Genomic DNA, 15730 nt, shown 5'->3' on the forward strand with positions numbered 1-15730 from the left:
CAGGTTAATCATCAGATAGACAAATAAAAGAATAAAAGAATAATAAATTCACAAATTAATGGAAGAACCAAGGAATATTATTCAAAGAATATGTATAACTGAACACTATATTTCAGTATGCGATGCATTAATATCTTGTATCAACGTCCTGAAATTGAATTATTTCATGTCTTTATCCCACTTGTAATTTACAGTACACTGAAAAGTGATTCTGATACGACATGTATAAATATTGTAGAATATACAGAATACTATGGACTGCATGAATTAAAATTTGAAAATAATGACATTCGGATCAAATCGACCATACAGATAACTACGTTGTACTTAAAATATATTCGCTTATTGATATATGTATTATAATAAAATTAAAGAAGTTTGAATATATATATATATATATATATATATATATATATATATATATATATGATGGTGGATTTTCATCGATGAGTTCTTGAAACTTGGTTATTTTCCCTAAAACTATATATTTTATATATATTTTATCTATAAAGCTCAATTTAATTTTAATTTTTTATAAATTGATTTTAATTGAGTTTTTACCTGTAATTTTGGATTTTGTCCCTATTATTATTATTATTATTATTATTATTATCATTATTATTATTATTATTATTATTATTATTATTATTATATATATACACACACACATACATACACACACACACACACACACACACACACACACACACACATATATATATATATATATACATACATACATATATATATATATATATATATATATATATATATATATATATATATATATATATATATATATATATATGGGGGGAGTGTATTTATGCATGTATTTATATATGTATGGATATGTATGTATATGCTGACAGAAGAAAATTACTGTGCGAAAATTTACCATAAACATTTTATCCGTCATCTATATATGTGTGTGTATGAGTGTGTGTGCACGCGCGTGTTTGTGTATGCGTGTATGTGTGTGTGCTTGTGCGTTTTAGAATCATTCTCACAATGATCTATGCTGCCAGATTTGTGTGTGTGCGTGTATAATTATTTGTAGGATTCATTTGAATAAAGGTGTTTTAATACTAAGGTCACCAGGTCGCATATATGGACATAGTAATACACTTACATATACGTATTCATTAATTTATATGCCCCTGCACTCTGGTATGCAGTTTCATGATCCAAAGTATTTCCAGATACTATATAAGGAAACATAGAGGGGACAAACAAGGACAGACAAAGGGATTAAGTCTATTACATCGACCCCAGTGCCTAACTGGTACTTATTTAATCAACCCCGATAGGATGAAAGGCAAAGTCGACCTCGACAGAATTTGAACTCAGAATATAAAACAAATGAAATACCGCTAAGCATTTCGTCCGGCGTGCTTACGATTCAGCCATCTTGCCGCATTTGTGTGTTTAAAACATTAATACAATGGAGGCTATGAGCTTGAAGTTGAATTACTCATATTATTGATGCTACAAACAAGCAAAACCAAAGAAATATTTAACTAATTGGGAGTGGTGTTGACATTAATTAATACATTTACGTTCAAGTACCGTGTTTACAAGAACTCATTACAAAATTCGAAATTGCTTTCTATTCTTCGGTCATGTCTTCAGTTTGAAGAGCATTCGATATATCCATAATAAGGTGAGTAACTAGATACACCCTCCCTTGAGCTTTTGTAACTTTGGCCTATCGTGCAACGCATCCTGGAGTAAAGGTGCATTTCATTACTCAGAGTTGATATCTGCCGTGAAATGAAGGAAACTTTGTTGATTATACCTTCCCTTTCCTAATCAGCAGATGACTTTTGAAAATGCAAACTGTCAATTATATATTTCTGGGTAACCATTGTTCAAATATTACTGCATGTATAAAACCACACAAATATGCGCATACATAGCCAAACATGCATGTATATATGTGCGTCTGTTTGCGCGCGTGTGTGTGTGTGTGTGTGTGCATACAGATATACAACATACATATATCTGTATGTATTTATGTATTCAATTATTATCATTGTTATCGCAGTTATAATGGATTAGGAAGTATTATTGAAGATATCATGGAAATCTTTTAATAATCCTTCTGACGTCGTTACATGTGAATATTTGAAATTTTGATTTGATAACAATATCTACATATGTTTAATGTCACAATGTAAAACCATAAAAGAAATTGCCATTTAGGTTATGCAATATATCAAAATATTTTCTCAATAATTGCAGTCTGCTCACAGATATTTCCACGAAAATGCAAACGTTAACATATCAACAAATATTGTTTATTGTGTTTTCGTTGCATCAATAAATAAATCTGATTACTTTATTTGTTAGAAGAGTGATCATTGTGCTCAAATGTGACATTAATACAATTTTTGTAATTAATCTAAGGAGAATTATGTAATGACAGGAAAAAAATATATATTGTGTCAAGTTATGGAATTATGAATCGTATGTTTAATTTCAGTGTTCAAATCGAAGACATTCTTAAACGTCCAAAAGCTAGCTATTTTGATCCTATCTGTTAAAGTGCGACCTTGAGAGATTACCAAATGCAAATACCTATGGACGTGTGACGTACTAGATAGAGTATTGTCGTTTTGCACGCTCTTGTGTTTAGCTGTTGTTTAGGGCTATTTCAGTTCTAACGGTGCAATATAATGGTCAAATTTGTTCCGAATTGTTCGGTGTGTACAATTATGAGACATTGTATACTTTTGTAGTAAAGATTGTTTGCCAGCATAACATGGCAGTCCTGGTTTAGGACGAATGTTGCTGTACTTTTCTCTAGCTGGCTATACGACACGATCTGTGACATATTTTAGAACAAGGGAATTTAGTACCCCCACTCGTCCTAAACCAGGACTGCGATGTTACGTTGGCAAACAATCTTTACTACAAAGTACTGTTGCTGAATATATCACATTGTGAGATTTTAACATCGTAATTTTCTAAATGTATACTCTTCATTATATCAATCTGTTATTATTAAAATAAAAAGCGATGATTTCGGAAGGTTTCGCAGTTTTTCCTGTCATAATTGAGCACGTAAAGGTAGGCTATTTGTTGGCCAGCAGAAACAGAAGGTGGTAAGTTTCTATTAATTCAATTAGTATCTGTAGCCAGTTTGTCATTCGGGGTGGATAAACTTGGCACCAGATGTATACTCAGGTAGATTAACTTGATCACAACCCCGGACGGCAAATTAATTACGTTGTGATTACGTGAGAACTCATCCGTTTAATGAGTCACATCATTGCGGGTCTTATGACACCGAGACGATATTATAATCACCTAGAGCAACGTTAAATTAACTTTCTTGTCAGCAGCGCATATTAAAGGCGATGCAATACTAATAATGGACGATTAATGGACTAAAACGAATTGGAGGATTTAGTTAAGTTAATGTAAGCTTAGTTTTCAAATCTCATCGGAATTCACATTGCCGTTCAGTCCTCTTTGATTAAGGAAATAAGTAGCCATATCTGGATTGCCGGAATCTGTTACATTCCCTTTCGACTATGTTTCAAAGCTAAAACTAAGCTTGTGTGTGTATGTGTGTGTGTGTGTGCTTGTGTGTGCATTGTATGTATATATATATACAATATAGTGTACACACACACGTATATATAGTTGCATGTTCTCGCGAAAGTGTAGGTGAGTATTGTATGTCAGCCTCAGTTTGTTGTATGCATTTAAGTATGCAGTTGAGAAACACGTGCACACATTTCGGCATTACTCTATGTCTTTAAAATATAATGGATATTGAATTTCAGGATTTCAAATACAGATCCTTTTCCTTTTATTAAAAGTAGCTGCAATAACAATGACTTGACAAATATCGCGTTTATATCCCTGTTTGTAAAAGCTAAGAAATCTGTTGGAACGTCATCCTCAATGGTATAACATTTCCAAAGACATTACGTGGCATCATAGCTGGTCTTAATGTCTGTGATCCGATATTCCTACCACTTAGGTCGTCAGAAGATACAAAATCCACAAGTTCATAACCAATCTATGTTCATGCGTGCCGAGGAGTTACTATTGATATTTTCAAAAATGTTTAACGCTCAAACTGTGAGATGACTAAGAAGATCGTATTGCAGCCACTTGTTTTTCGGTTCAGTTTCTCAACGTGGCACCTTAGGAAAATTTATTATTCTACTATAGCCTCCGATCGAGCTATGCTTTGTGAGACAATTTTGTTAAAGCTGTCGGAAGCATAGCATATTTGTATGTATGTCATTGTTCAGTTTTATTTCAAGATTCCTTGCCATTGGAGAAAAATCAGGTTTCTAAACTAGAATCAAGACTCTTTCATTCAGATTTCAACATCAATAACGAGGTATTTTTGTATTTATGTATATGTGCAGATTTGTATGTTTTTTTTATGTATGTACTCTCAGGCATATCGTTGCATATCTAGACATGTCCATGTAATATGTAAATAATAAACTTCTGGAAAGTTTTACGTATTTTTACAGTTTCAGGGATGGATTGGATCTGTAGTCTTCGAATTAGCTTTCTTTTTTCTGGTTTTGAGAAGTCTAATTTCCCAAGATTAGTATTTAGGTATTGCGCTAATGTATGTTATGTATGTATGTACATATGTATATATGTATGTATGTGTATATGTAACCATCTACCTATTTATCTATCTATGTGTGTGCGTGCGTGTGTGTACGCAAGGAAGCATCTAGAAATGTCGAAAATTAGACATGCACAGAGGCCTACTAAAAATAACTTCAAAGATGCTTCCAAAGCTCAAGGAACACTAGATGAGGAGTATTCTAGTGTAGAAGCAGATTACATTCTGGTTGAGATTAACAAAATTGCAAACTTGCATACTGCAAAAACCATGCTGTAGTATTGCAATTAATAAACACACTAACTGGAAGAAAATTTAAGCCCTCCATATGGCTTAAAATTGGTTCCTCAGAGAAGTGCAAGGCCATCTGTTTTAACCAGTTTCAGAAATCTCTTGGGGAACCACCACAAACTAGCAGTCTTCCACTTCCTCAAAACCAAATATCAAATGTATTAGACATCAACACGGACCTTTTCATATTGGATGAGGTCAAAGTAGCTCTCAGTACCCCCCTCACGCTCACACAGACTACCACCACCTTAATATATTCATTCTTCAATCTCTACCAGATCAGATTTTATCTTATCATTGACCTGCTTGAGTTGCAGAGAATATGGAAAAATATTCCGTTAAAAATAACTCATCCATGTTGGCTTGTCACACACGAAACAAACACGGGCATGGTTAAAGAAATGTAATATGTAATGCAATTGCTGTTATATAAGCGAATATCATGCAGATATTTCAAGTTGCTTAGAGGCTTTCTGAAAAATAATTTGTTAAAATAAGTCAGCCATGTTGGCTTGTAACACACGTGTATGGTTAAAGGAATTTAATAAGTAATGCAATCTCGTTACAATTGCAAATATCAAACTGAACATGTTGCGGGTAATTTTGTTATGGATATGCTCCTCAAATACAGAAGAGCCGCTTAATACGCAATGACGTATATGAACAAAGAGACCTCGGATACAAATATAGTAACATACAAACGCAAATGTTCATTGACTGTTAAGCAATAACCTGGTTACTAAGTCTACGAAGTGAGTAAATATGATTCCTTCGGGCAATGCAAACGTGTTGAGAATATTTACAACGGCAGAGAGAATTCCGAAACGAATGACAAAATATCTTTATTTATATCACACAGTCAGTTTTCCGGAATATCGCATATGTAAATAAATGTTTTGACAGCCTGCAATAAATAAATGGATTTCGATATGGTTCATAGAGTCTCTATTGTAATCGCTAATACACCAAACAGTTGATCATTCATATTCTAAAATCAATGCATTGTGCTGCTTACAATAGACTCAGTTTTATTTACAAAGTGCATCGCTTATTCCTATTTTCCTATTTATGGCCAGCACATTTGATATATATACAAGTGCTTGCAAATATATATATATATATATATATATATATATATATATATATATATATATATATATATATATATATATATATATATATATATACATAAATACATATATATATATATATGTATATATAGGCATGTATGCATGTATGTATGAATGAGTGTACGTATGAATGTGCATTTACGTATGTATAGTGACAAAGACAGTGAGACATAAAGAAAGAGGAGAGAAAGTGAAAGGTAAGTAGAGAAGAACCGATCCATCTACATTTGTATTCGCAGTCATGGTTTACATTTAGATAACTTCTGTATACAGAAAATAGCCTCACCATACAGCATTTTATCTATGAATTTATGGCGGTATAATATTCTATGTGCAAACTCATATTTTAAACCAAGCCATTGTTGTGAATGGGAATTTTATTCATAAGTAGCTAGTTGATTGTTGCTGCATAAGAATGAAAATCCGTTTTAAAATTTACCACACCTGATTATGGAATTAAGGAGATAGATATGTTAACCTAGTGGAACTTTGTGTCATTTTATTAGCTGTGAATCAAATACACACACGCACACACAGACACACACATACACACACACACACACACACACACACACACACACACACACACACACATATATATATATATATATATATATATATATATATATATATATATATATATATATATATATATATATATATATATATATATATATATATATATATACAGAAAGAGATAGAGGAGAGAGAGTGGAGAGAGAGAGAGAGAGAGAGAGAGAGAGAGAGTCTAAGGGCATGTTAGGAAATTGACTTATCTCCTGTACCGTTTACTATTTATTATCTATTTAAGATTAGGAGAGAAGGAGAGAGACAGAAAGCAATGTGTGAAGAAATTACAATACTATAGATCATATACATTAAATACAAAAGACCTTTCCTCTTGCACTGCTCACATAATGTGCAATCCAGCACTGATCGAATGAGTTCGATTTGGTAATTCTTCTGTATATGATTATTGTTGGTGCTAGTTCGTCCTAGCTCATCCCTGGATTAGCATACCTATCATCAAAGGTTTTTTCTCCAGAATGATCATCGCCATGTTTCAGAAATATAGGAAAGCGTTATCTGTTGAGGTTCCTCCTATTTCCTTTACACGATTGAATGTCAGTTGAGAGAATGCTGCAATATTTCCAGTAGATAGAGCTTCAGCGTAAGGGCACCATTGTTAGTAGTAGTAGTAGTAGTAGTAGTAGTAGTAGTAGTAGTAGTAGTAGTGGTAGTAGTAGTAGTAGTGGTAGTAGTAGTAGTAGTAGTAGTAGTAGTAGTAGTAGTAGTAGTAGTAGTTTTCGTTGCAATTATCGTTTCTGCCCCGGTTTAACATATTTAGGATGACAATTTCTCATTAGTGACAATCCTACTCTAATATACTTGCATATCAAGGTCGACACAACCCAGTGTAAGCTATTACAATTTTTTTGAAAGAGAGCAGTAAGTTAAGTGACTTTTACTGTTGTTTCTAGCGTTTAGAGCTGCTTGCTAAGGTGTTCATACAGTTTCCGTACACTATGTGGTTAATAAAACATTTTGCATTACAGTATTATGTCCCGTAAATGCATTCTAATATACTTACTGTATAGAACATGTGCGGAACGCCTTATTTCACAGATTTACTTGAAGGGTGACCACGAGCAGTACAATAACAACACCGCTAAAACACCCTTGCAAACAACGAAGCCTCTACGTGGTAAGCTAAATTACGAGAAATAGAAAAGTAATGTCAGTCAAATTCTGCTACATTTTTCAAAAATGCATTGCATCATATATTATGATATATTACCAGGCAACACGACGAAGAGTGATAGTATAGGCTGTATCATTTCACGTTTGGGCTATGTTGGTAGAGTGCTAAGTAAAAAGGAGATAAGCTATGTCTGTTTGAGTTAGAGTTCAAATATCAGCATTAATTATTCAACGAGGTTTTTTTTTTTTTAATAAATCCCAATGAAATACTAAGGCAGATAAAACAGAATGTCCCATCGGCCGAATATGTGTGGTCTTTCTTAGAAATCATAAAAAAACATTCATCGATATTATTTACAGCCAGTTTTTGTAAAATTAAACATTAAAGTTTATTACTAAATCATTCATTTATAATATTTAACAAGTTTCCATTAATAACAGATATTCACACTCCTTGTTGTCTCCGGTGATGGAAAAAGCAATAGACCCTCCTATATTTTTAAAGATCTTTTCAACCATCAATCAATAAAACCCGCCTCAGGCTTCACATTACGCTAAGCCTTATACCTGATATGCTATCGATATTTTTGCTGTTGAACAAATTAAATATTTCTACTTTGTCATTTCTCTTAATAGTGAAAATATTGAATATTGATTTGTTAAACATAAATATCCACCTGCTTCTAACAGCAAGTATTTCAAACTTAACCTAAGGTCATGCATCTGAAGCAGTGAATATCTAACGCGTATAATTGAAATGAAAGTCATAGATGACACGTGGATTATTACTTCCATTCATTGAGAAGAAAATATTTTAACGGCAGATCTGTTTTACAACGAATTGCTGAATATAAATGTCCATCTGTTATCAGCTGAAAATGCTTCAAATATAGCATCAACGTTTGTAACTCTGTCAAATGTTGCAACGCTTCTGATCTAAAGAACATCCATCGGTAGTGAACAAATCCACGGCTCTATGAATGTAGAAATTAAAAGTTTCAGTATGAAAGGACAAAATATTTCTAAAGTCATCACTGATCTGACAATGATCATTTGTTCTCACTGAAATTATTGTTACAGAAAGTAATTAAATACAACTTAAAGTAACTAGGAAAGTCGATTAGATGTCAGATTAATTATCAGGCTGAGAATGAAATTTCATAGTCGCTACAATTGTTCCCATTATTTAACAGCAGTGGAATAACAGAACATTTATGGAATCACTATGTATATAAGTACGGTATGTAAATTCATTCGCTACTATTCCCAGTTGAAATGCTAGTGAGTTTGACGTTGTGCTTCACCGTTCTACGTTCGATGAAGTAAATACGAAGCCTATATTTGTTATCGATATAATCGACCGTGATAATATGACCTTTTGCCAATGGAATAAATCATTATATGGAAAGAGTGATGTAATTTAGTTTAGATAATTCAGAAATCTGGATTATCTTGATGCAGATTTTACTGTTAATACTTCATGATATGCTGAGATCAGTTACAAATACTATGATTTTAGGATTGATGGAAATACTTCTATTAATATGAGTTCTTAAAGAACTTGTACGAAATCGTGAATTATCATACGATAAACTGCTTGCAATATACTTTAATTACAAGTCAAATTTCCGAATTCAAATTCCATTCATTTTGGGCAGTAAAATACGGAGCATTGTTTCGTAGGTATGTATTACTTGACCCGTCATGTCGGGTCAGAGCGTAATCAGGGAATCAATTCCTCATGCATATATATATATATATATATATATATATATATATATATGTGTGTGTGTGTGTGTGTGTGTGTGTGTGTGTGTGTGTGTGTGTGTGTGTGTGTGTGTGTATATCTATACACACACAGATATATATATATATATATATATATATATAGTGTTGTTTATGTAATTACTGCAAACATCATGATTGATTTTCATCTGCAATTTTCCATGCAAAAAAGAGTATCTGTAACGCATCTATTCATTCTCAAAACTATCCGGGTGATTCAAACTTGAATATTTGATCGTTGTTTGTTTCTTTGCCATCGTAGAACTCCTCATCTATTTAGACGATGAGTGTTCATAACAATTGCGATTCACTGGAATTTGAACGGTCTTGTATTTGACGAGCTCTTTTAAGATTCATCGGTCTGGCTGGGTAACTTTTAGGGAGGAGGTACACAACGAGGTGAAAACACCGCCGCGTTACAACGACTACTTCCATCGATGAATCGAGTGTGTTGTGAACACATCTAGAGGAAGGACGCATTCTCTGATAACGAAAAACAACAGCGATATCAACGTCCAAATCTGCTAGAACCTATTAAAAATAAGCTGATACGTGATTGCCTGGATTACCGCCATTTTGAGTACATCCCATGAAAATAATATCAGCATATCCTGAAATAGCTGTACATAGTTGCTTGTACAGAACAACGACAAAACAAATATAGATAATTTTGCAAATCCGCTGCTCGTAAAGAAACTTTATATAGACGGTAATACATTTTAGTGTATCGGTAACACACGTATTCCTCCATCTTATACATGAACTGGTAGATTTCGATGACTTAAAGGAAGCTCAGAAAATATATATATTTAGAGGACATAATGTTTCCATCAAAACGTGACCGCTCTGTTAACATTGTAAACAAATCAATGACGTCTTAAAGAAAACTGACATTAATAGTTATTTATTACGTGAACCAAAAAGAATTGTTTTTTGTCAAATGTTAGCAGAACTATCGCTAACAAAATAACAAAGAACGTGTGTTATTTTCCATATATTCATATTTCAAATTTTGGTTTAAACATTCGTTGCTATTAATAAAGAGGTATATTCCTCTACACATGTATGCACCCCAACTATGCACATATATGTATGTATATATTTCTGTGTGCGTGTATGTGCGTGCGCGCGCGTGTATGTGTGCATGTCTGTGTGAGGGTGCATGGCCTAGTGCTTAGGGAGTTGCGCTCACCATCACGAAATCATGGTATCAATTCCAAGAGCTGGTGGTGTGGTCTGTTCTGAAGCAAAACACCTTCTCTCACGTTGCTCTGCGATGACTTTGACACCCGAAGAGTGGTACGCTGTGAACCTGTTCAATCAACGTCGAACTGAGGGCGAGTGTAAGCTAATGTGCAGCCCAAATATTTTATCACTCCGAACAAATCATTTGTGCAAAATCGCCAGAAGAATTTTCAGAATCATCTTCCACGGACAATAGGTTACCACCCCTTCAACCATCATACGTATGTATGTATGTAAGAATGTATGTATGTAAGTATGTATGTATGTATGTATATATGTATGGATGTATCTATATATATATATATATATATATATATATATATATATATATATATATATATATATATATATATAAGTTAATCGAATAAAAAAGAAATTCCTGAATACTAAAATAACAAGTATGATTAATCTAATTAGATTCGATTAGCTGGAACAAAATGACGCTGAAAATGTGTTTGATTTTTGTTACTTGGAAGCCATTTATGAATCACTGGGTTGACATTTTGGCAGAAAACATGAAGACTTCTTTTATATATATCTTACAGTTTTCTAAGATGTGGCAAATTAACTTCGCTGTTTTTAAGGTTGTACGTCTTCAATGACTATTGCTGGACGATAATTTGGCTGCTTTTTCTAGCAGTTTGAGTGCCTTAATGAATTCTTAGACGTGTCCGGCTTTGAAGCTATAACGATGTTTGCCTACATAACATATGGGTGTATATTTTTGCACACACACACACACACACACACACACACACACACACACACAGATAGATACGTACATACATTCATGCATATATATGTGCATATATACATATAGATATACGTATATATAAATATAGATAACACACACATAGGCACACACACACACACATACATACATATAAACCAGAATATGAAAACTATGGCTTTAATAAAACATATTTTCATATTCATTCCACAGACAATAAGTCTCAGTTTGGAACAATAATTTTCTTGAGGGCGTTGATATTTTGATGAATATCGCGGCCTTCTTTTCTCAATACATTTGTAGTGAGTATTGTTGTTTATTTTCAACTGTTGGCGAGAATCATTGCAATAGTTTTATATCTGTTTCAGATTTGTTACTATAGGACTTTAAATGCTTTCACTGTTGACGTCAGATTTCTTCTAGCAAGCAGGAAATAATTTGACTATGATATATGGTGGTGACTTTTATTTAAATACACATCAGCAAATAGAGCTAAAACGTTGACACGCACATGAGCTGATACAGACACATACAAGGACAGACGCACGCACACACACACATTTATGCGCATATCACATAATTCGTATAATTAAAGTGCCACGTAATATGACACGCAAAAATATGTACAAAGCATTATGCGCAATGAAAGCCGAACACACACACTACAATACACAACCTACACATATTGTGTGAGTGTGCATGTGTGTGTGTGTGTGCGCGCGCGCGCGCGCGCGCGTGTGTGTGTGTGTGTGTGTGATATGTCATATTGAATGTGTGCATGTAGCTATGCTGGTCAGTGAGAGAGTGTTTATACATGCTCACATAAACATGCAAACATTCGCATCTATAAGTGTATAGACATCTGTGTATGTATGTGTGCATATATATATATGTATGTGCCTCTGTGTGTGTGTGGTATATACATATATATATATATATATATATATATAAATATATATATATGTGTGTGTGTGTATATATATATATATATATATATATATATATATATATATATATATATATATATATATATATGTATGTATGTATGTATGTGTGTGTGTATAAAAGTAAGCACATGTACATACAGAAGAGTGTGCGTGCGTGTGTGTATTAGTATGTCTGTATCGGAAGACAGCTGAATGTAAAGTTCAATCTCTTCCTAATTAAATATTCAACGTAAGGTAAATTAAATCACACAAGTAAAATCACAATTTATAATATTCAGACATCGACAACGCTTGTTTTTCTCTTATTGAATTCATGAAATACAACCAGTCATAACAAAGCCATAGAACATTTGCAGAAACTTTTCTCATATTTTTGTTATACATACAATTATGTCGGTATATACGTTCATTTGATTCTTCATATATTTCTTCATTCTTCGTAATTATATGAAGACGGAACTGGAAACTAAAATTTCACCGTGTTTTATCTAATATCTTGGAATAAACTTTCCCAGCTAAGCTTCCATATATATTACTTGTTTAATGCATATCATATACAACCTCACGGATAAACACACACACATACATACATTCAAGGAATCTTGTGCTCTGTTCCCAAAATAGTTATATGTGAGGTACTGTTACGTGTCTCAGTGTAACTCAAATTTATTATTCAACCACCAGGCTTACGCTGTTATATATTATTAATACAAAATTCACACACAGTGAATCCGGAATTACATGATTAAACCTCAAAAATTACATTGTGATGTTTATAGAAACGGACTGCTAAAACGTTGTTAAATCATCTCTGAAAAGTATTACATATTTCAAAGTAAAGTTTACACATTTGACATGCAACTATTCATAGAAATTACCTGGCGAAACAATAATGCATTGTTTAACTTATTATTTCATTCACGAACACTGACTCACACACACAAATGTACACACACACACACAGATGAGAACCTTTATAGCTATGTATATAAATCAACACATTTTGTATCTTACAATTTTTTTTCTTCCTTCCCTCTTTGTTTTTATTTTCTTCATTGATTATGTCGAAGAGCGTAGAATCGAAACGAAAAAGACTTTTCCAAACTTACTGGTCGTTAAACTCACATGGCTGCTACTTCTTTCATCTGTATTCCTGTATTCTTATTTTGTTTTCTGTTAATTTGAACTGTATGCATGTATATAAATATATATGTATATATATATATATATATATATATATATATATATATATATATATATGCAAAGAGAGAGGGAGAGAGTGAGAGATGTGAAAGGGGTACAGTGAACGTGCCGTAAGGAGTGGAATATATATATATATATATATATATATATATATACATCATATATACCTATACGGTAGGTGCATACATATATACATACATGATATCAATTTTATCATTTTACGCTAATATGTAAAGAGATTCCTATATGCGTATACCGAAGCAATTGTGTCAATATTACTCCGATCAACAGTCTGCCACCTTTGAAATATAAGCCATAGCATTCTTAACCTTACACTATACTTACTGTGATTCTGTTTATATATAAACAATGTTAGAAAATCGCAATTGTCACTATTTCAATAATACCTCTGATTATCGCAATACCTCTGTGGACGTGTGCTTAACACGTGTTAGTTTATATAAACTATGTGCATGTGGGTGTGTGTTTGTGTGTGACTGTCTACGTGTGCACATGCATATCTGTATGCATGTATATCTATATATGTACAAACATGTTATTGTGTCTATACAGGTAAAGAGACACAGAGAGAGATACACACAAACACACAGAGAATAAGAAGACATAATGCGCAACTAATTCCATAAGCTAAGCACGTTTCTTCTGGTTTTCCAGTTGGATTTTTCCTATACTCAACACTTAATGATTGACAAACCGTATCACTTTTTATTATCGTCGTTATTACTTCCCTTCTTCCTTTTCGTTTGTTTCATTTGGTTTGTTTTGTACATTTATTAGTCTTCTCTTGATCCGAGCTATTTTCATTGAGATTCAGACGATTGAGATAGCAGACTAGACACGACCAGACACAATGATATAGTTTTCCTAAGTGAGATATGATAGCTACAATATTAAGGTGTATGATGGATCATAAATCTGGCATATAACACACGGATCAATACCTGACATCTGGCTTAGACGTCAAAGGAAGTCGGTATTAAGTAAAATAATACGTGTCTGTAATATTATGGTAGGTGTTACATCGATGACGTGTTCAGAAATATGTTTGTTTAAGCACGCATACATATGCGCTCGCCATTGGTGTCTAGTCGCACATTGACAGACGTTAGCCTCAACTCGTGGACACACACTCGAATATACACACATTTGCTGCTACAGATTGACTGACTCGCATTATATATATATATATATATGTTGACGCACACATATACTCACACTTATATACCCAAGATAGATAAAAGTTTATATCCATAATTATTTTTGGCTGTTTTTCAATGTGTCTAATGTGTAGGATGTATTTCTTTGTCCATGGATAATTCTTACTCTCTCTCTTTAAATCTCTCTCTCACTCTCACACTCTCTCTCTCTCTCTCTATCTATCAATCAATCTATCTATCTATCTATCTATCTATCTATCCATCTATCTCTCTATCTATTTCTACTTAATTATCTATCGATCTATCTTTATATGAGTGTGTGTTCGTGTCTGTGTTTGTAAGTCCAAGAAAGTTTGTACAAGTATGTATATTTATATATGGCTGTGTGTGTATGTATGTGTGTATATATATATATATATATATATATATATATATATATATATATATATATATATATATATATATATATATATATATATATATATATATATATATATATATATATATATATATATATATATATATATATGTATGTATTTATGTATGTACGGGTTAGAGGGTCGGGCTTACAATTGTGAGGTAATTTTATATTCCCTCACCAGGCTGTGTTGTATTCTTAAGATATCTTATAAAAATTTTCTAACACATTTTTTTACCGTGTAACTTTCCAACTCTCAAGAAACATATGTCTGTCCTGAGATTGAAGATGTTGTAATATCTGATGAGAAATTAATTTCAATTTAATGACTTTGCAAATATATCTTAGATAGGGTTGAATCTTATAGCTTCAAATGATTGCATCTGTGATACCGATCATAACACCCAAAGTAAACAAACAAATTAAGTCTGTCTCAAACGGAAATAAAATATTTCTTCAGAGTCTTATCGAGCATCACATATTCAACGGTTGGGTCTCT

The sequence above is a fragment of the Octopus bimaculoides genome, chromosome 19, assembly GCF_046866305.1.
Source record: "Octopus bimaculoides isolate indiv1 chromosome 19, ASM4686630v1, whole genome shotgun sequence".
NCBI classification, from domain to species: Eukaryota; Metazoa; Mollusca; class Cephalopoda; order Octopoda; family Octopodidae; genus Octopus; species Octopus bimaculoides.